The sequence below is a fragment of the Hippopotamus amphibius genome, chromosome 4 (assembly GCF_030028045.1).
Source record: "Hippopotamus amphibius kiboko isolate mHipAmp2 chromosome 4, mHipAmp2.hap2, whole genome shotgun sequence".
Taxonomy (NCBI): domain Eukaryota; kingdom Metazoa; phylum Chordata; class Mammalia; order Artiodactyla; family Hippopotamidae; genus Hippopotamus; species Hippopotamus amphibius.
The window spans coordinates 129,344,686-129,367,325 of NC_080189.1; the positions used below are offsets into that span (position 1 = coordinate 129,344,686).

General features: G+C 43.9%; 1 protein-coding gene across 4 annotated transcripts in view; it reads right to left on the minus strand.

The window, feature by feature from the left end:
• The window catches only part of FAM171A1 (family with sequence similarity 171 member A1), a 134,654-nt gene that overhangs the window by 93,736 nt on the left and 18,278 nt on the right, over window positions 1-22,640 (minus strand). The window contains exon 1 of one of the 4 annotated variants that reach the window (XM_057733196.1): window positions 10,011-10,049. The exons of the other annotated variants lie outside the window; for them this stretch is intronic. The gene's annotated coding sequence lies outside the window, so the exon portion shown is untranslated. Of the gene's footprint in view, window positions 1-10,010; window positions 10,050-22,640 lie in introns of those variants that run through there. 4 annotated transcript variants of the gene reach the window in all.

The following is a 22,640-nucleotide window of genomic DNA, read 5'->3' on the forward strand; positions in this document are numbered from 1 at the left end:
CTAATCCTCAACAAGAACAAAGTTTTAAGCAGAATCACAGAAAAAGCTGGAACTGTGAGACATCATTTTTCATCCATCTGACAGGCAAAAATCGAAAAGTTGGATGATACACTGTGTTGGCATCACTGTGTCAAAACGGGCACTCAACATCCCCTCCTCGTTGTGTCCACAAGTCGGCACAACCCCTCCGGAGGGCAATCTGGCAACGTCCATCACAGTCACAGATGCATACACGCTCTGACAAGCCAGTCTCCTCTTATGAATGTATTCCGCAGATAAACTCACACATTCTCTGACACAATGTAAAAAAAGAGTGTTCTGATCATTAGGGGTCCTGAAGCAGGCCTGGGTGACACAAGGGGGAAACAGTCAAGCAACGTTTAGGATTCTCGGTGTCTAACGGGAGAGCTGTCGAAACAGGTATCTTCTTAGGGAAGCTGATGAAAAATTACAAAGTGCCAACAGTTGTGCAGGGGAGAAAAGCAGCCCTTTAAGATTCAAGGAAGAAGGAGAGAGGAAGGTCATGTCAGAAAAGTGAGGTGTGTGTAGAAAGAAAGGCACCTGTGGAACGCAGAGGCCTGAGGACAGATGGGCCAGGGAGGCCTGAACAGAGGCTGTATGAACTGCCTGCAGACAGAGAGCAAAGTAAACCTGTACGGTCAAGAGTTAGGGTTGCAGTCAGCAGCAGAGGAGCCTGATGCCACAAATAAGGTCTGGATTTACCCTGCAAGCCTGTGCTCACTAAACTGAAGCATGGAACTCACTTATATACATTTCTACCCAAAAAAAGAAATCCAATTGTATTAATATTTTCTACAGATACATATGACATACTTTACAAAATACACACACACACACACACACACATATTAGGGGCCTGTGTTCCATTTTTTAAATTATTTATTTATTTGGTTGTGCCAGGTCTTAGTTGCGGCATGTGGGATCTAGTTCTCTGACCAGGGATTGATCCCAGGCCCCCTGCATTGGGAGCATGGAGTCTTAACCACTGGACCACCATGGAAGTCCCAAAATGTTCCTTTTTTTTTTGCTAGAGGTATGCAGTCCAAGAGGTGTAGAGATGATCTCAGTGATGGTGAACCCTGGAACTTTCTTAGCAGGAAAGTGACATGATGACATTTGCTGTTACGAGGACACCAGAAGCTCGAGACTTCTCCACCTTAATTCCCAGGGCAAATGAATCTGGAGGAGGAAAGGGACCAGGGACTCTTTCCAGGTGGAGCTGAGGTCCAGCTCGACCCTTCTGGGATGGGAGCAGCTACTCAGATCAGAGACCAAATCCCACTGCCACACAGAGGAGGGTTCTGAGTCTGGATGCATATGTGGACAGCACATCAAACAGAAAGACAGTGATTAACTCCAGCCTCCTGCCGGGAAAGCCATTCATCTTCTTCCAAGCAGCCCGTGTCACCCAAGATGCTCCCCTTTGGACCTCAGAGGACAGGCATCTCAGGCCAAATCTCCTATCAAGGGCTAAAACTGGCTCCTCCCAGGGGTTCAGAATATATCAACTTGATTGGTGATTTTTTTAGGAGTTGAGATGTGTATGTAGTCTTATTTTTCCTCTGATAGAATATGCTTAATTCTATTCCTTCGCATCCTTCTAAGTGTGCTTAATATTTTAATTCTCTTCCCATCCCTTGGGGACTTTCTAGGGGCCTATGTGTGGCTACTGTGGGAGCACAGCTCCCTGGCCCATGCCCTGGGGAGGGTGTAGAGACCCTTACTATCTGGGGACCACATCTGTATCCTCTCTCTTGCTAAAAGCAAAAGATGAAGTGGTCCCAAACTGTTCCTGGGAAAGAAGTGACATTTGACAGTCACAAGAGGAAATTCAGAGGCCTCATGATGGTCCATGAGGGATAAGTGGCTTCAGAGGGAACTGAAGGAAGAAAAGAAGAAGCATAAAGTTGCCGGTGGGACGCCCATTCCCCACCCCCCACTTCAGTATAAAGCCCACCAAGGTGTTCAGAGAACAACCAAGAAGGCTGGTGCGTGGGTAGCTGTCTAGAGGGAGATAGCCAGACTCAAAGGGATGCTGAAGAGACCTGTGGAAGCACAGGACCCACGCCCATTTCCATATTCTAGCCTGTGGAAGGGATGGATATTTAAAGCTGAGCAGGAACCCACAGGGCCTTCCCGGGACAGACCCCCCCCCTCCGCCCCCTGCCCGTGTCCTCTGCCTGCCTCTTGTCTGTAGCAAACCTTTAGTCAAAGAATGAATTTAATCAGAGAAGCCAGAAGATGCAGAAGCAAAGAAAAGCAGTCAAACAGGACAAAATAATAATAGCTTAGTCATTAAATAAAGGCAAGAACCTTTAGTTCCTCCTCAAGAACAATAGATAATATTCTGAGCCATATCTTTTGAGCTGTTCTGTAGATACTGAAACCTCCACCAGGTGTAGAAGTTAACTACCTGATGACCAGACTGCAGCTATGACATAAGCTGCCACAATTCCAAGAACTGGCCTCAAGGAAATGGGAACAAATCAACCCTGGAACTTGAAGACTAACTGTACTTAAACAATCAAGATGACACTGATTTCAAGATGACACTGATTTCAAGACGACTGTCAGCATGGACTGTGCCGTTCTGCACGATGCAGCCCCCTCCCCCCACCTAGGCACCGACTGCCCTTTAAAAACTCTTGCCCGCGATCAGCAAGGGGGAGTTGGCCTTTGGAGACGAGTCAGCCTTCTCCCCAGGTTGCCAGCTTCCTCAATAAAGCAACTTTTCCTTTCTACCAATACTTGTCTCTCGAATATTGTTTTTAAGCAGCAAGCAGCTGGACCTGAGTTCGGTAACCTATTGAACTGAGTCACAGAAACTTGGCCTCTCTTTTCTGTCACTTGCTCATTCCAATAGAAAGCCAATGTTTGCCACAAAAGAAAAAAATACATCTCCCCTCAGTTAAAAAATAAGACATGGCCAGGGATTTTGAACACATATGGGAAAGACTCTTAAAAGTAGAGTGGGAGCAGGGAAATCAACAAAAGCAAAAAATTCCTCAATCCAAGCACTCAAGGAAGGCACAGAACATACACAAGAATATTTTTATAACATTCTTCACCATCTGGAGCCCTTTTAATTAAAGATACAAAAACAGCAGGTAAAACTACTTAAGCTTTTATATTAAATAGATCATTTTATACTATACAGCAAGCATGCCCATGAGGAAGTATCTTCTAGTTCTACCTATATAGTTATAGTAATATTGTGCTGTGAAAGGGCTGAAAATTATCAGTGAAAGGTATGGAAGAGTTTAGGTAATTCAATAACTTTTTGTCTCCATCAAATGGTTTCTAGATAACATATTTGAAAAGAGAGTCTAATAGTGACGGAATATGAGCAGATTTTTGTGTTGATCTTGGCATTTAAATTCACATCACTGTCTCAAGCACATAGGTTTATCTTACACTTAAGCCTAACTCAAGAAGGCTACCATATAAAAGATTTTCCTTCTACGTTCAAGTTTGCTACCGGGGAGAGAATCCAGATGATATGTACCTTTAAAATATTCAAAATATAATATTAAATGCTTTAAGTAAGAGATAAGGTAGCTCATATGATTTTCCTGTAAGGAATCGGCTTCCAATCTTAGAAGCCACCCAATAGGTTTGTTCTACTTTTTTTTTTTCACTAAAACTTTGACCCAGTTTCACAGTCAAATAGCAAACTTACAATTCTGTACAGCTTTCACTAAAATAAAAACTTGTCTGGCAAACATTCAACCACAAAGAAAAACCAAAACACAAACATTTCGATTTTTTTCTAAGCCTCAAATTTCGATATATTCAATTACTAGCCTTCCCAGTCAGAAACCTAAACCCTTTAATAAAAAGAGAGAGGAAAAAAGTGGATGCTTCGAAATCAGAATGGTTTGTGCCTCAAATGCAAAAGAAAGACCACGCCAACTGCACTTCACATCATCATAAGCTCATAAAACTGCACAGACCCAGCCTCTCTATAAGACAAAACACTTAGAATTGAAATTGACCCAATAGTTGTTTCCAGTTCTGTATAGTTATGCAAAGAATATATATAGCTCTGATTTTTATCTTATATTATTTATCATGTAGTTGAGCAACAAATAGTAGATACTCTCACTGACCAGGAGCCAGGATATCTATATATGATGATGTATGTGCCACGGTGCAAAATTCTGCAGGAAATAAAACCCTAATGGTTATAATTCCTTTCACATGAACACTTACTGGGCGTCCCTTTATGCTTAAGTGGTAACTTCAGGCCTGATACAAGTGTGGGTTATTAGATCTTTTAAAACCTTCACGGAGATTAGAAGGCTGCAGAAAACATACTACTGGGGGTTAAAAACAGCTTTCTGAAATTGCTCGAAATGGACAAATAATGCTTTGCTTTCTCTGACAGCTGTTCTGTAACTGAATACAGCTGGGGAGCGAGTCAGCTGGCTAGAGCTTTCTATTTGATTTGCTACCAGGTATTCTTTTCCAGGATGCTTTCCAACACGCAAACGAGCCTGACTTATCTTGAGCGCATGAAAAAAGATGATTCTTATTTTAATTTTTTTTCCATCATGCTTCATCCTTGTTAAAGAACATAAATTATGGGTATAAAGGAGACAGCCTTGAGGTTAAGGCTATTCCACTCAACTCAACTTTAGCTGGCACAGGTGGACACACGGCTGATTGCCTTGGTTACCTCTGACAGGATACTGCACTCATTCAAAGGCACTGATCCCCAGTTGACACTATTAGTCACTGTTACTAAAACATTTAAAAGTAACTCTTCATGTTTAAATGAAAAGCATGAGGATGGTAGAGCTCTTCCCTCAGCAGCAAGTAAGCTGTCCACCAAGTGGTCTCCTACAGTGGGGATATTCTGGGAAATTCATCTCTGGGTCTAGGTCTGGTCTTCAGCCCTGATGGAGATCTTGCCCCCAAGGTGGACTCAACCTTTACCAGGATGACAGAGATTGATGAATGAAAATGAAATGCCAATGTCTCAATCTGCAATGAAAATTACACCTTTCCTTAAGATTGCAATACTCAGGACTTCCCTGGTGGTGCAGTGGTTAAGAATCCACCTGCCAATGCAGGGGACACGGGTTCAATCCCTGGTCCGGGAAGAGCCCACATACAATGGAGCAACTAAGCCCAAGCACCACAACTACTGAGCCTGTGCCCTAGAGCCCGTGAGCCAGAACTACTGAGCCCATGCACTGCAACTACTGAAGCTTACGCGCCTAGAGCCCATGTTCCACAAGAGAAGCCACCACAATGAGAAGCCCTGCACACCTCAACAAAGAGTAGCCCCCGCTCACCAGAACTAGAGAAAGCCTGCACGCAGCAACGAAGACCCAACACAGCCAAAAATAAAATAAATTAAAAAAAAAAAAAGATTGCAATACTCTCATCAGATTACCTGTACGTTCTCTCCCTTGAAAGCTGACCAACCCAAGAAGCCAACTTATAATCAGAAATTTACCTGGTGGGCCATTTAGAATTAGAAAAAGGAGAGCTAACTGTAGGATTCAAGTGCATAATAATGGCATCAGGCTAAAATAAACCAATGCATACATCCCCGGAATCAATAAAGCCTTGTGAAAAGAACCATATCTTCTATCCTATGCGCTATGCTTTTACTTAAAAGTAAGTTAAGCAGGAGGTAATATAGTTGGGAGAAAAAGAACACTGTATTATGATTCCAGTGTGATACAGCACCTAGTTTAGCTTCAACAATTAAAAAAATCCTTAAACATAGTGCAAACACTTTCAAAGTAACAGCCATATCTACCTGCCAGGAAAAGCTTCTACTTTCAGCACTATTAAAAATTACAATGGTAACAAAGTACACACAGAGCATAAACTGTTTCAAAAGAGAGCATCAAAAATGCGAAGGCTTGTGGGTAATCAACTTTGCCAGAATGCTATCATGTATCTTTTAGCTCAAATTCTTGAAATGCACACATAGATGGAGTGAAGTGAATGACAGCAAGATAAATAGTGAATCTCCACCCCAAGATGTGTAAGACTGAAGAAGGAAACTGACATGCACAATGTGTGATTCAGATTAACAGGGAATTTAACACCTAGGCATCTACTTGTCACATCTACTTGTCATGTATCCAACTGACATCCAACTTTCTCTTCTTCCATCTTTTCCTCAGAGACAATGAATTTATCCAAGCAGAGGAGGAGTCCACCCCAAGCAGGGGTGAAACGGAAGACCAGCCCGTGCAATGCAGATCCTTCACCAATCCTGAAATGACACACTCTTTAAGAGGTCCATCCTCTTTCTTCTTTGGGGGAAACATTCTTTATATATTGTAACCAGATATATTTTATTCCTACACCATAACATACTGTTAATGCTCCACGTTTTTTGTTTGTTTGTTTTGTTTTGTTGTTTATTTATTCCTTTACCATAAAAATGTAAAAGTTGGGCCTACTGTGTAGCACAAAGAACTCTCTTCAATATCCTGAGATAAACCATAATGGAAAAAGTATATAAAAAGAATGTATATATATATATGTATAACTGAATCATTTTGCTATACAGTAGAAATTAACACATTATAAATCATATGTACTTCAATAAACTAAATTTTAAAAAATTTAAAAGTTAGTGAGATACCTTGAAAATAGAAGAGTATTTTTTTAAGCTCTTTATTGGAGTATAATTGCTTTACACTGTTGTGCCAGTTTCTGCTGTACAACAAAGTGAGTCAGCTGTATTTGTACATATATCCCCATATCCCCTCCCTCCCACAACTCCTTCCCATCCTCCCTATCCCACCCCCCATTATCGAGTTGATCTCCCTGTGTTATGCAGCAGCTTCCCACTAGCCATCTATTTTACATTTGGTAGTGTCTATATGTCAATGCCACTCACTTCGTCCCAGCTTCCCCTTCGTGCCAACCCCATGTCCTCAAGTCCTTTCTCTATATCTGCATCTTTATTTCTGCCCTGTCACTGGGTTCATCAGTACCATTTTTTTTAGATTCCATATATATGAGTTATGCTCCACGTTTTAATCATTGTCTCCTGGTAACCAGCAGTCTCTGCATTGCACTAAAGCCATTCTGGTGGCAATAACCCCGGTCAACCTCCTGCCTCATGTACTATCCATCTATCACACATCCCCAGCTCAGACTGACTGTTTGTGTTCAGTGGTTGTTTGACTCACATCACACACATCTACCCAAGGAATGGTTAAGAGGTTTCCTGTCGACAATCTTCAAATCTGCTTAACCACCCGTGTCTATTAAAGCCTTAGCTGCGAGGGCAAAGGGGGAGAAAAAGAGTCCACCAAAAAAGAACAAAAAACCAAACCAGCCCATCCATATCCCTGCTGTCAGGGGAGGAACCACAACTTAGTCATGGATCTAATAACTAATCACAGGCAGACCAACCCCAACTAAATAAAGGCCTTTACACTTCTAATCACTCCCTGCATGGAAACATCTGTCCCGATGCTGTCCATCCAGCACTGGTCCCCCACAGCCCAGGACTCAGAACAAAACAGAAAAGCAGTGGATGTGACAAGACCTGGGAAAAGCTGGAGGCACATCACATAACACATCTGTCTGAGGATCAGTAACTGAAAGGAAGAAACTGGTTAGAACCAAATACCAAGATACGATCTCCACTCCCTCCCTCCTTCCCTGAGAGCTGGTGGAGTGCCAGGTCCCTTTCGTGCAACATCTATACCCGTAAAGCACTGTCTACAATTTCCAGTTTCTCTTTAAGTGGAGAGAGAACTCTTAAAGACCCTTGAGAAGCAACCTGCTCCAGAATCCTTCTAGCTTTTAATGATGGCCCCCCTTCCGATCTTTTCTATATAATTGTTATAACCCAAGCCTTTTTGGCAGTGGCTGGCCTATATTGAATCTTCCCCAAACTTTAGTTTCAAGAAAAGATAATTTTCTCTTTGTACTTATATGGTTTATGTAATGTTTAATTAAAACCAGCTATTTATAAACAAGTTCAACTGGCGATAAGAGTGTGAGAATGAAATTCTCTCAACGAGCTCTCAGGGTGGCACTCTGCAGTGGACTAGGGGCCAGCTGGCCATGCGTTAGCCAAAGGCACCAGTTCCTCGTTCCACATGGGGCCATGGGTGAATCTGGCAAGCCTGGAGTGCTTATAACCCCCCAACCCACCACCAGGTAAAAGGAGGATGCCTGTCTGCTTGATAAGGGAAAATGCCTCAATTATTTCAAGAGCTCTCACCAGGTCACCTTTCTGCTCAAGACCCTGCAGCAGTTAACTGTCTTCGGCATTTCTAAACTGATTTCCTTGGCTTGAGGACCCTGCAGACTCTGACCCCACCAGCCTCATCCACCCCTCCTCCTCGGGGCACTCCCCTCTCCCACCTCCATTTCAGGTTCCCTGACCGTCCCTGGTGTGGCTGGGCCTGGGCTCCAGCCCTTCCCCTGGCCTTTCCTCTCTGCTCTGTCCATTCAAACTCCACCACCTTTCCAGGACTGGCTCAGTTCCATCTTCTCTTGCCCCATTTCCAGGGCTTTCTGCCCCCAACATTGTGGACCCCAAACATACACTTCTCAACTACGGCAGGGTTTTTTATGTTCTTGCTGGAACTCAGGATTTCCAAAAGCTTACTGTGCTGTGTGGGAGCCCTTGAGTAGAAGTATGCTTTACGACTGGCTGAATCCCAGAATGTGTACCCATTTCTTCTTCTCATCTCCAAGTTACACCCTCATTTTCACTCCTGGCCGGGCATGGCCTCCAGGGTGAGTGACAGGGGTGGACGCTGAGTGTGGACACTGGCAGGTAAATGCCATTTGACTCTGACCTGGGTGAGGACCAGTCATAAATGGTCAAAAGAAATTGCTCTGCTCCATCCCTTCATTCTAGCATCTCCCATTCATTTTCCAACAATCACCACTTCAGACCCCTACTTGTAAACGACACTTCAGACTTCAATCCAGTACAGATGAATCATATCTGGGGCAACTCCCAATCTAAATACTCTAAGGATGCACAACATTAGGAAATTTATGATGAACTGTGCAGAAAAAGAATCATTTTCCAAGGCAGCTAATTACCCTCTAATTTATCTGCTGGGCTAGTTTAGATCCTTCTATGTTATGTTCTATTAATAACTCATACAAGAGTCAACTGAACTCACTTATCTTCTCCCTGTTCCCCCCGACCAGCACCCCCAAAGCCCACAATTCACAGTGGGTTTGTCCATGCAGCCTCAGTAAATAATTAAAAATAAGTCTCAATTGGCTGCTTCAAGTGGGAGTGAGAGCTTCCTACTACCCTTGGTTTTTTTGGTCAGGAGGATATAGCCACACGTGGTGGTTTTTTGCCACTAAAGTGTGGCAATGATGTATGTGAAATGATTAACCATCTCTCTCTTCCCTCAAGTACCCATCATAAATGAATATACACTCTAGGTTTCAGACAAGACACTCCCTTAAAAAAATTACCTGAGATCAAATCACTAGGGATAGTATCGTACGGGGGCCAAAAGCTCTGGGACCAGAACACCTGGGATCAATCCCAGTGGTGCCCCTTGCCCGCCAAGTAACCTGGACCAAGGGACCTGTCCTTCCTAGTTACTGCCCTCACGGGGTGTTAGGGAAGGAACAAGTCAGTGCAACCACAGGGCTTAGAGCCATGCCTGGCAGGTGATCCCCTGGCGGTCCAGTGGTTAGGACTCTGCACTGTCACTGCCGAGGACACGGGTTCAATCCCTTGTCGGAGAACTAAGATCCTGAGAGCCTCGCAGTGTGGGGGCGGGTGGGGAACAAATCAGGACAGTGCCTGGCTAAGTGCTCACCAGGTCCTAGCTATGAGGACAGCAAAGATGACCTGGTTGGCCATTCTCTCCATCTCCTAACTTGCCTCAGAACAGCCTAGATAGGGATAACTAAGTAGACATTGCATAAATCTACCACTGCTTTTGCACACTTTAAAGAACATCTTTCTTGTTTAATGTTCTTTTTTTATATATATATAAATTGATTTATTTACGGACTTGTTGGGTCTCCGTTGCTGTGTGCGGCCTTTCTCTAGTTGCGGTGAGCAGGGCCCCTCCCCCATCACTGCAGTTTGCAGGCTTCTCATTGCGGTGGCCTCTCCTGTTGCAGAGCACTGGGATCCAAGCACGTGGGCTTCAGTAGCTGCGGCATGTGTGCTCAACAGCTGTGGCTCTCGGGCTCTCAGGTGAAGGCTCAGTAGTTGCGGCACACGGGCCCAGCCGCTCCGTGGCACATTGGATCCTCCCGGCTCAGGGATTGAACCTGGTCCAGGGATTGTGTCCACTGCATTGGCAGGCGGACTCCCAACCACTGCGCCACCAGGGAAGTGCCAAGAAACATCTTTTTAAAAACAAATATTCAATTATTGGTTTTCATCAGAAACTAGGCTATTCTGAGTAAGTGTCAGCAGGTACCTTGCAGTCTCACCCTCTGAGCGCAGGAACACTGGTGCCCCTAAGAACGGCTGGAGCTTGTTCTTTCTGTACCTTACCAGCGGAGGAACAGAACGAGCCCACGCGTGGGTCTCCCTGACCTGCAGTGGTGTAGGAGTCTGGATGGTTCCACTTGGTTGAGGTCATTACTTTTCATTCATTGGCTTCCATGATTTCCCACTGATTTTTGTCTCCAAACTCTCTGTAGCCCCGGGGATCTGGCAACCTGGTTTCCAAACAGCTCAGGGCTTGGCAAGCATCTCCATCCCAAGTTCTAGAACCTAGTAACTGCAAGTAACCCCAGGGCACCAGCAGACTTGGGTTGAGATTGGGAACCCCATGTTCATCGCCGGGCTACTCTTTGTGATGGATACATTACCTTGGAAAACACTCCAAACAGCTCTGTCAAGCAGGTAAATTACACAGAGAACCCATGGCTCAGAGGTGAACTAATTCACCCTTGGTCACGCAACACATAAGGAGCCTGGCAAAACCAGTGCTGCGGTGAGTCACCACGACCAAGCTTCCGATGGGCCCAGAGAGAAGGAAGGTCCCAGGTGTGGTGATGAGGGAAGAAAAAAAGACTCTCCATGCTGGGGTGCAAAGCAATGAGAAAAGTCAAGGACGACGTGTTTTTTGGACAGATCTTCATTTATGAGTGTACAACATTTATACTAACTTGAACTAATAACTAAGAGTTTATCAGTAGGACTCCTGACCAACCGCCCATAATGAAAGATGGGGACTGAGAGTTCGCAGCTTCCAGTAGGGGTTCCACGTAGCTCTGCAGGTGACACCCATGATGCGGACTGAGCCAATCAGCACAGCGTGTTCCCCTTTGCCACTGTGTCCTGGGCACACGACCAGAGCAGATCCAATAAGAGGAAATGGGCAGAGTTCCTCCTGGGGATGCTGGGAACAAGGGTGTCTATGGCCCTATAAACCCCCGGAAGCCATCCGAGGATCCCAAGGGGATGACCCTTAGAATAAAGATCCTTTGCCAGGGAAAGCAAAGCAGATGGAAAAAAGAAATCGGGACCCTTAGTGAATGTGCTGAGCCACATCAAGATCTGCCCAATGCCAGAACCATGCTTTTTGGCTTTCTAGTTTCATAAACCAATATGCCCTTTACTGTTTAAACCAGCCTTGAGTTGTGTTTCTTTCTTTTTTTTTTTTTTAATAAATTTATTTATTATTTATTTATTGGCTGTGTTGGGTCTTCGTTGCTGCACACGGGCTTTCTCCAGTTGTGGCGAGTGGGGGCTACTCTTCATTGCGGTGCGCGGGCTCCTCATTGTAGTGGCTTCTCTTGTTGTGGAGCACAGGCTCTAGGCGCATGGGCTTCAGTAGCTGTGGCATGTGGGCTCAGTAGTTGCGGCTCACGGGCTCTAGGCACGCAAGGTTCAGTAGTTGTGGCACACGGGCTTAGGTGCTCTGTGGCATGCAGTATCTTCCTGGGGCACGGATCGAACCCATGTCCCCTGCTTTGGCATGTGGATTCTTAACCACTGCGCCATCAGGGAAGTCCCGAGTTGTGCTTTGTTTTACTTGCAATCTCAAGAGTCCTGTTGCAGGATGAATGTAAGATAAGCGCTTGACTGCAAAGCATGGCAGCACGACTTGCTGAACATTGTGAGTTTAATTCACTTGGTAAACATTTTTCCCTTCAGAGGTGGTTGGTATAAACAGTAAGCTTCAGTCTATTCCAGACTGAATTATCTTACTATACTGTCAAAATCATGATTCCCTACTATTTTTAAAGGTACACAAAGCCATTTCTTCGGGAGCCACAGAGTAGGTAAACAGAAGTGAAAGAGACAAAAGCTTCTGTGTAATAGTCCAGGGGGAGAGTTGACAGAGAGCCAGATTCCACAGGTTCGCGCAGAAACTCCATCCAGTCATTATTTATAAGATCACCTAATAATAAAACAACAGCAGTGCACCAATCAAACGCTTTTCAGCTAATTCCTTCTGGCACAAATGTAAATGCCACCTACGGGTGGTCTTTTATCAACCTTCTCCACTGCTGCCTGAGAAACTACCCGTGCAGCACGTTTCCACCCCCAATAAGGACATTCCTGCAATGTAAGGACACTGCTGTGGGCTGGGAGGCGTTGTCAGGCCTGCACTGCAAATGGAGAAACTGAGGTGTGCAGAAACTGAGTACCTTCCTCAAGTTCACAGGACTACAACGTGGGAGGAGCCAGATGCTGGAAGACCCAAGTCTTCTGACTCAAATACAGAGGACCTTCCACCATATCACCTTGTGTCTCCCCCACAGTTCTGGAATCCTGTCTATGAAAGCCAGCAGGCTGACACCAAAGAAGTCTTCCTCAGACCCCCTATAAGGGCAAAAGATTGAGAAACAAGCACGCTGGACAATCTAAAAAAGGGGACAACCAACATCTGAATTTTAAAAATTAGCTCTAGGGAATTCCCTGGCGGTCCAGGGGTTAGGACTCCACGCTCCCACCACTGGGGGCACCGGTTCAACACCCGGTCAGGGAACTAAAATCCTGCAAGCCATGCACAGTGTAGCCAAAAAAATAAATAAATAAAAATCAAAAACAAAAAAGCAAAACAAACAAAATCCAACCAACAAACAAATTAGCTCTAGAAACACAGTCCTTCATCATATTCCCAGTTCTAGCAGCCATTCCTAATCCCCAACAGGCACAAAGCTTTGGTTGATACTTGAAATACCCAACACTCAAGTCAAATACATGCTGATGATCACACTGATTTTATATTTTTCAAAAATATCATTAAGATTCAAGAGCTCAAGTGCTAATATCTAGAATATTTAAAAATCTGTACTAGTATTTTTTGAGGCATTTGTATTTTTTTTTGAGTTCAGAAATTGATCTGTTTTATATATGTATGTATGTACATATTTTTTTTATTGAAGTATAGTTGATTTACAACGTTGTGTTAGTTTTTCCTGTATGGCAAAGTGATTCAGTTATACATACATATACTTTTCATATTCTTGTCTATTATAGGTTATTATAAGATACTGAATATAGTTCCCTGTGCTATACAGTACATCTCTGTTGTTCATTTTACATATAGTAGTGTTTATTCCAAACTCCTAATTTACGCCTCACCTACTCCCTTTTCCTTTTGGTAAACATAAGGGAAATGTCTGTGAGTCTGTTTCTGTTTTGTAAGTAAGTTCATTTGTACTATTTTTTTAGATTCCACACATAAGTGATATCATATGATATTTTTGTCTTTGTCTGACTTACTTCACTTCACATGATAATCTCTAGGTCTATCCATGTTGCTGAAAATGGCATTATTTCATTCTTTTTTATGGCTGAGTCATATTCCATTATATATATGTACCACATCTTCTTGATGTACTCTTTATACAAAAAACATTCAGGCCTTTGTTGCAAGGAGTCAGAGCAGGAATAATTGGAGAACAACTCCTAAGGAAGAAATGTAAGCAGATGATATTGTAACTGTAGCTTCACACTAGAACCTTAAGCTTTTCTGGTATTCCTAAACTATAGTTCATAGTAGCTTTGAACACTTTTTGGTGGCTTCAGCTGAACAGAGTATCCAAAGAGTATCTTCAGTTTAAATACACCAAAGGCCTTTGGAAAATAGGGGAAAAACTCACAGCACTCTAATTAGCAGTAGGGAAAAAACGCTCTTTCAGGATTGTTATAGCTCAGCATGGTTTTAAATAAACTTCTACTTAACAAACACGGTTCTTAGCAAACACACCACATAAACAATCCAATTCAACATCTTCACTGAAATACTGACTTTGGAATTCATCCTGCGGTCTGACTCAGATGCGCATGATCTGATCATGAAAGTTTCAGAGCTACAGAAACTAAGAGCTCACCTGGATTTCACCTATTCAAAAAATAAATTTAGTACAAGGGAAATCTTAATAGTTCTCTATTTAAAACTGGTATATCCCCAAGCACAAGCAGAATTTCATCCTGTTCTAATTCAGACCTGGAACAGTTGAGGGGAAAAGTCACTATTTTGTATGCTCTTTTACAATAGGCGTAAAAATAAACAAAACTTATGATGTGCATGTCAGACTAAAATGAATGCTAATTAATAAAGGAAAGTACAATTAACAAAGTCATTAATTATGGCACTGCTTTTGCTTCTGTTGCCATGACTAATCATCTGTTTTGACATTTTTTGCCTTTATTATACTTGCTAATGTCTACAAATAAATAAATTCACAGTGGAGACCTAATATTATATGTACATTTTACCTGAAACCAAAATAAAGGAGACCAATGATGTCTGTGAAGAATATATTCTGATAGTCTTAAGAACCCCAGATTTGAATGTGGCATATATTTTCTCCTATAAAACCTGTGTTTTTAGTTAATAAGCATTACCTTCTAAAACGTCTTCACTTCCAACCCCAACACCAACAGTTACCTTCTTCCTTTTTTAATAAGCTTTCAATTTGAGAACACTTTCAGATTTACAGAAAAATTGCAAAGATAGTAGAGTTCCCACATACCTCTCACCAGTTTCCCCTATTATTAACACATTTAATTTGTTACAATTAATGAACCAATATTGATACACTATTTTTAAGTAAAGCCTATACTTTTTTCCAGATTTCCTTCGTTTTTTCCTGATGTCCTTTTCCTGCCCCAGGACCCCACCCAGGATCTGACATCACATTTAGTCCCCATGTCTCCTTGGGCTCCTCTTGGCAGTGACATTTCTCAGACTTTCTTTGCTTTTGATGACCTTGACACTTTTGAGGCGTACTGGTCAGGGATTTTGTAGACTGTCCCTCAGTTTGGGTTTTTCTGATGTTTTTCTCATGCTTAGACGGAGGTTACGGGTTTGGGGTGGGAGCCCACAGAGGGAAAGTGCGCTTCTTGTCCCATCACATCAAAGGTACATACCATCAACTTGGCTTATTATTGCTGATGCTGGCCTTGGTCACCTCTCTGTCTGTCAAGTTTCCCCACCATAAAGTTACCCCCCACCCTTTTCCACACGATCCTCTTTGAAAGGAAGGCCACTGAGCACAGCTCACACTTAAGGGGCTGGGGTTATGTTTCCTCTCCTTGAGGGCAGAGTATGGATATCAGTTATTTGCAATTCTTCTGTTGAGGAGATTTGTCTTTCCTCCATTCATTCATTCATTCATTAACTTATCCATTCATTCATTCACTCCCTCACTCCCTCATTCATTCATATCAGCATGGACCCCTGGATCCTCAGAGCCAATTTTCAGGAAGAGGCAGGAGTGGGCTTTGCTGCTGCGTGTGCACGTGCGAACGTCAGGGAAGACAGAGGCCACTGACGAGGACACAGGACAGTCACCAGCCTCCTCACAGCTCTGAGGCTTCCGTCACACACCAGGCTCACTGCCCACAGTTGAACTCTCTCCTGTGATAACAGTATAAAGTCCTACTGTTGCAGACCACTGGGCTCAGACTGAGCATCAGTGGCAAGTGCTGACCCCACCCGGCTACCCGTGTCAGTATCCATCCGCCTTCGTCCTCAACCCTGTTATTAAAGCGACCAGCGAATCAGAGAGGGGATGTGTAAGCACTGGGATCCTGGATCCTATCGTGAGAACCATGAGGACCCGCAACCTCCCTGACAGGTTCTGGCACAGACCTGTGCACACAGCGGGGCGTGCAATAGTGGATTTTTGGGCTGGACAGTGACTTCAGGATAAACATGTCTACAAGTCTTGATACACAGTGTATTTGGACTGGGAGGGTCGCCTACCTGCAAAACATGGCAGGTGACATAATGCAGGCTGTAGAGAGAGCTAGGTGAGCCTGCAGAGAATGTCACTCAGAGATGACAGCTGAGATGGAGCCAGAATCACAAGAGCGTGTGATGAAGGAAGGGGGTGGAGTCTAACTCTACCAATATCTTCAATGTAAATACAATCCTTCAAAAGTAAAGTCTAATTCGTGCTTTTCAAGTTGCAGTGGACCTAGAGTCTGTCATACAGGGGGAAGTAAGCCACAAAGAGAAAAACAAACACCATATGCTAACTCATATATATGGAATCTAAAAAGGGTACTGATGAACCCAGTGACAAGGCAAGAATGAAGATGCAGGTGTAGAGAATGGACTTGAGGACACGGGGTGGGGCGCCAAGGGGAAACTGGGACCAAGTGAGAGAGTAGCACTGACATATACACACTACCAAATGTAAAATAGAGAGCTAGTGGGAAGCTGCTGCATAACACAGGGAGACCAACTCGATGATGGGTGATGACTTAGAGGGCTGGGATAGGGAGGGTGGGAAGGAGTCGTGGGAGGGAGGGAATATGGGGACATATGTATAAATACAACTGATTCACTTTGTTGTACAGCAAAAACTGCCACAACAGTGTAAAGCAATTATATTCCAGTAAAGAGGTTAAAAAAATAAAATAAATTTGCAATCTTGCTTCTGCCAGTAGATCTCAAATTTTTCTGGTTGCAGAACACCTAGAAGTGATGGGCAAGTCTGCACTGATATCCAGGTTTAGCAAACTTAAAATAAGTTTCCAATCTGGGGTAGGATAGAATTCATCTTATAAAAGGTCCTAATAGAGACTAGCAGTGTGGATGAGAAAAATTTATTAAAGAAAAAATCTGTTTAAAATTGTACCTCATTTACCTAAGGGTTTATCTAATACTTTTCAGGATGAACTGGGGAAAGTCACCAAATATTCCTATTTGTAATAGGAATATCCAAATATTTATTCTCAAATAGGACTTTTTGTGAGCTAAACACCTCTGCTTAGCTCACAAAAAGTCCTATTTGAGAACTTCTGGTTTCCATTACTAATTTATGTAACAAATCCTATTTTCAGTTGACTAAAGGATATACTTTAGAGGTCATTTCCTAAATCACTACAAAATTCAAATTCGCAAAAAATAAAGAGGTTAAATTTTAAAATTTTATTCAAGTTTCCTTATTTTTTCAATTGCTGGCAATAGTCACTTCTATTTTTAGCTCTACTATCCATTAACGAAAATTTACCATAAGATACATGGCATTACTTATGAATTAAATGTGGAAGACTCTGCTCATAGTTTAAGAAAAAAGTCTGCATTCAAAACAATAGGAAGAAAGTATCAAAGAGGGAAAAGTGATACATTTCAGTTAAGCAGAAAGACAAACTGTCCTCTAGTTATCAGCTACCATGCAGAGCTGGAGATAAGCCGGGAGGTACCTGGTACTTCTGAGGATGCCCACGAGATTCTCACCCCTCTGCAAAGGCAAAGTGGTCAGATCCCAGTGCCCCCAACAGAGGGAGGTCCACAGAAATAATAATAAAAATAAATAACAACAACAACAACAATAATAAAACTTCACAATGTATGTAAGTCAAATCATTATGCTGTACACCTTAAACTTACACCGTGCTGTATGTCAATTATATCTCAATAAAACTGGAAGAAAAATAATAATAAAAACAAAACTGTCCTCAACAAAGGGAGGTCCACAGAAATAGTAATAATAATAATAATAATAATAATAATAATAATAATAATAATAATAATAGTAGAGAAAGAGGAGGAGGAGAAGAAGGTTGGCCTCTACCCCTATCTGACTTCACAGAGTCTGGCTACCTTCAAAATACAGTTTAGACTAACCCCTGGACCCCAGCACTAGAATCACAGGGGTTCTTTACTGGACTGGAGGCCCATGCCCCAGAGATCCTGGTCCCCCAGCTCTGCAGCAGGGCCCAGGAAATCTGCATATTTCACTAGAATCCCAAGATTCAGATGCAGGAGGTCCCTGATGACCATTGAGGCCACAAACCACAGGTGACCTGCAGGCCAAAGCAGCCCTCTCCACCTGGGGACTCGCCCCACAGGAGTTGTAGCAACAGGACAGATGTGTCAACGTAATCGTGTGTAACAACGTTAGCGGGTGCCACCATGACGGTCTTCTTGGAGGCAGTCCTTACACTGAATTACATTCAGTTCCACACTCATCGCTTCAACTCTCCCAGGTTATCTCCCCTCAGGTCACATCAACCAGCCACACAGCACGGAGGACTAATGACAAATGGAAAGTAAGCATGAATCCAGCTCCCATAAAATTTTAGCTCCAATATGAGGCCCTCCGGATGTGGGGTCGGACCCTCCCCACCACCACTTTGCAGTGATCTCAGAAATGCAGTGATGAGCTGGTTTCTAAGCATCGTGCCGCTACCGAGAAAGCTTGGAAGCCTCACCTTTGAGTCACGGCGCAGAATGACACCTGTCATGTCCTCCCTCCACAAGCAAAGGTGCTGCTACTTGCCGTTCCTCAGAGCCGCACTCAGAGAATCCTCACAGCCACGTGCGATGCTGCAACACAGCTGGTCTCAACGCTGGTTGAATCCGGGGGAGGGCGTTGGAAAATCACCCATGTTCAGGCCCCACCAAACCCCTGACTCCAAATCTCTGGATGCACCCTGTGCATCGGTGCTGCTGTAAAACGCTCCCAGGTAATTACGATGTCTGCCCAGGGTGGAGATCCACTGGGAACGCTTTTGTTCCTCACAAAACTGCTAGCATCTTGCAAGTGGACATGGTTTTCTGCATTCTGCCTCACAAATGGAATATTTAATAAATTCTTGCTGAATGAAACTGAATGTACTTCCATACCAGACAACTTCCACTGCTCTAACAGCTGAGCAACCCCAGGGATGGAAGACTGACTGGGCAACATTGTAACAGCTCGTGTCACCTCCCCTCCAGGCTTAAGGAGGTCCAGTGAAAGAGTGAGCCACCTCCTCACTGTTCCTCCAGCTCTGGGCTGGGACCTGTTCTAAAAGTTCTTAAAGTTGGCAAAGGCAGCGGTTTTCACCAAATCCTGGGATATCCCTCTGAAACATCACTGAGATTGAAAATACAAGCCCCAAAATGGCTAATCCCAGCCACTAACTGTCTTCCTTCTGCCAGTCAAAAGGGCGGCCAGATTTAGCAAATAAAAATGCAGGATGCCCAGTTACTTTGAATTCCAGATGAACAACAAATAATTTTTTTAGTGTAATTAGTCCAGTGCGATATTTGCACACTAAAAATTTCTTCACTGTTTAACTGAAACGCCACTTAACTGAGTGCCCTGTGTTTTTTCTGGCACGTCTACCACTAACAGCCCCCAAAGAGTCTATATGGTGCCTTGTGTTGCTTTGTTTCAGGAGAAAGAGATGATGGTTATTACAAGACAAAAACATTTGAAAACCCTGTGCTTGCTCCCCAACAAAATACTTTGGTCTTCATGGCACAGGAACTATCCAGAATAGGATATAAGCAGAATATCCCTCTCTCCTTTCCAAAGGACTGAGTTCTTCAGCTCGGAACAAAGGACGAGGCAGCTGAACAAATTTATCAAACAAAGGAAGCATTCAACTCACACTTGCACACAAAACTTCCACAAAGTATATGTAGAAAGCAGAAATGGTGATGAAATTTTATCTGGTTAATCTTGTAATTATGAAGTTGTATTTCCTGTTTGTGCTCCTGTGAGAGATGGAGGAAAGACACCAGCCAAAAAAGAAGAGAGGAGAAGGTAGAAAAAAATCAGCATAATAGGATTTGCTCTTTCAGCAAACACTGAGGACCAGAGGAACAAGATGCAGCTCTGGCCTCCAGGAGAGACAGATGGATGGCGGACACACACACACAGCCGCTCACTACAGGGCGGTAACTGTTAGGACAGAGTTTTCTGCTGAACCCTCAGCACCTGGAATAGTGCCTGGAACACTGAAGCATTCAATAATTCATATTCATATTCCACATTTGCTGAATAAAGAGCAAAGGTATGCACGCTGACCTAGAGGAGGGAAAGGGGGGACCAGAGATAGCTCCCCAAGGGGATGACGCCTGATGCTCTAGGAAGAGTGAAAATGAGTCCAGCAAAAGCATTCTGGCCCGGAGGAGGGGCTGCTGCCAAGGCACCGCAAAGCCCAAGAGTTGGGCTCCCGCAAGTGAAGACACCCAGCCACCAAACAGCGAAAGCACAAGTGGGCATTCTGGAGAAAGGCTGGACAGGGGACGGAGATCAGGAAGACAGCTGGAAACGGAAGCCCCAGAGGAGAGAGGATGCTCTGGGGGCCCATGGAAGGAGCCTGGGTCACATTTTCCGTTCAAGGGGAGGCGGAGGAAAGGAGGGACCCAAAGGAGACTAAGGAAGGGCAGCTCCAGCACGAAGAGAGGAACCAGAAGGAGCCACTGCCACGGGAGCCCTAACAGCACGTCATGGAGATGGAGGGGCGGGGTCAAAGGAGAGAGAAAGCTGAGGGTTAAGAGATGACTTGGGGGTGACAGTGGAGAGACTGGGCAGAGACAGCAGCGTTTGCAGCAATGGGATGGGACAAGTGGGTAGTCTGAGGGACGATGGGGCCACAGAGGTGCCGTTTCACAGGTGTGTCTTTGGGTGGGAGAGGCCTCAAGACGTGCAGAGCTGAAGAGGTGGAGACTCAGGCAGGAAGATGCTGATCACAGGGCTGGGGCTGAAAGCTGGGATGCGGTGAGCCAGGAACAGGGGGTGGGGGGAGGGAGGGAAGCTATTCTTAATTTCCTTTCCCTTGTGTCCCCTCCTCGAGCCCCAGATGCCCTCCAGTAGGAACTAGCCATGGCCCAGCTGGGTCTACAGCCTACTACCAAGCATCCTGGCTCTTATCCCAGTGAGTGGCATGTCTTCTGAAGGCGAGGAAATGAACATTTCAAGAGGTAATGGACTAGGGGATGCAACTCCGCCTTGTTCATTAGAAACACAAAACAAAAATAAAACCCCCACGAGCTGGAAAGAGGAAGGCTCACAGAGATCGATTGTTCTGCTGGCTCCTCTAAGGTCTCTGGGACTCTTTAGGCGGCCAAGAATCTCCACGGAGATAAATTACAAAGAAAAGGTCACCCAGGAATTCTGCTGCCTCAGCAGTGCCTGAACCACGCAGAGACAAGGAAGAAAACGCAGCTGGGGCAGCTGGCGGCTGCATTACTGTGTTATCTAGGTGTGGTACAAAACCATGTCTTTTGAATAATGATCTAGTCAGCCTTTACTCTTTTAAAAAAATGATGGAAAAGAAATCGGGGACTCTACATCTCTGAATAACAACAGTCAACTATTATTTCTTTAAACAAGCCCCAAACACCTGGCAATAAATGACTTATTCAAGATGCCATTTGCCCAATCCAAAAAAAACACACTAAAATAACACGGATAAAAATGTGTAAGCTTCATGGTTTGTAAGAGTCGCCCTCCATTGAAAAAGAAACAATATAAAAAGGCAGTTCATTATCAAGTGTAAACTGGAATCAGACCAATATCGATACTTCTGTTGCTCCTTGAAATCCTTTCATCAGGTCAGAAACATATGCAGTCCGACTGGAGATGGTCTAAAGGCAGATTAAAGATAACCAAACCCAAAGTCCACAATCAGGATCACCAGCAGCTATGGAGAGTTTTTTATTATGTACATAATAAGTACATAATAAACATTTTAACTATGTGGATGTTTAAGGGAGTGAATACTTACATAGAAAAAGACATGCAGTCCCTTCCAAGACATTGGAAGACGCTGTCCATCACAACACCCAAATGGACTATATCAACTACCTATCTTGAAGCTAGGCTTTGAATAAGGTGCGAATGAATTTTCTAGGTAGCTCTCTTACACTTGAGATGTTAAAAATCTAAAGAAGAAATAGCAGCTCGTTTACCTGGTAGCAGGCAGAGTGGTCGCATAACAGAGCATACAAGAGTAGCCGGACCCAACAGACTGCTTCCTGGCTCTGCCTCCATCTGTGTCATCTGACCGGCAGTGGACGGCCTCACTATTTCAAGTGTGGTCCCCCGACCGGCAGCATGGTAAGAGCTGCAGCATCTTAGGGGCCACAGCAGACCCACTGAACCAGGATGCTCGTTTAACCGGACCCGCCAGGCAGGCACATCCACATTGGAGTTTAGGAATCAGTGGTCAGTAGAGTAAGATCGGCTGGCTTTCTGTCTGGTCGCCCCACACCTAAAGGTAATATGCAGACCAGGCATGCTGCCTCAGGAAGTTATCAAATGCTACTTTCATTATATTACACTTCCTTGTATAACATTTTTCAGTTTTACTGACCTTTTCTCTGAAGTAACAGAGTCTTCCTTTTCTTTACCCACAGGCCTTAATTTTTCAAAGTAGTTTGGCTTCATGCTACCATCTAAAGTAACGTCAACTTTTTATATTACGTACACTA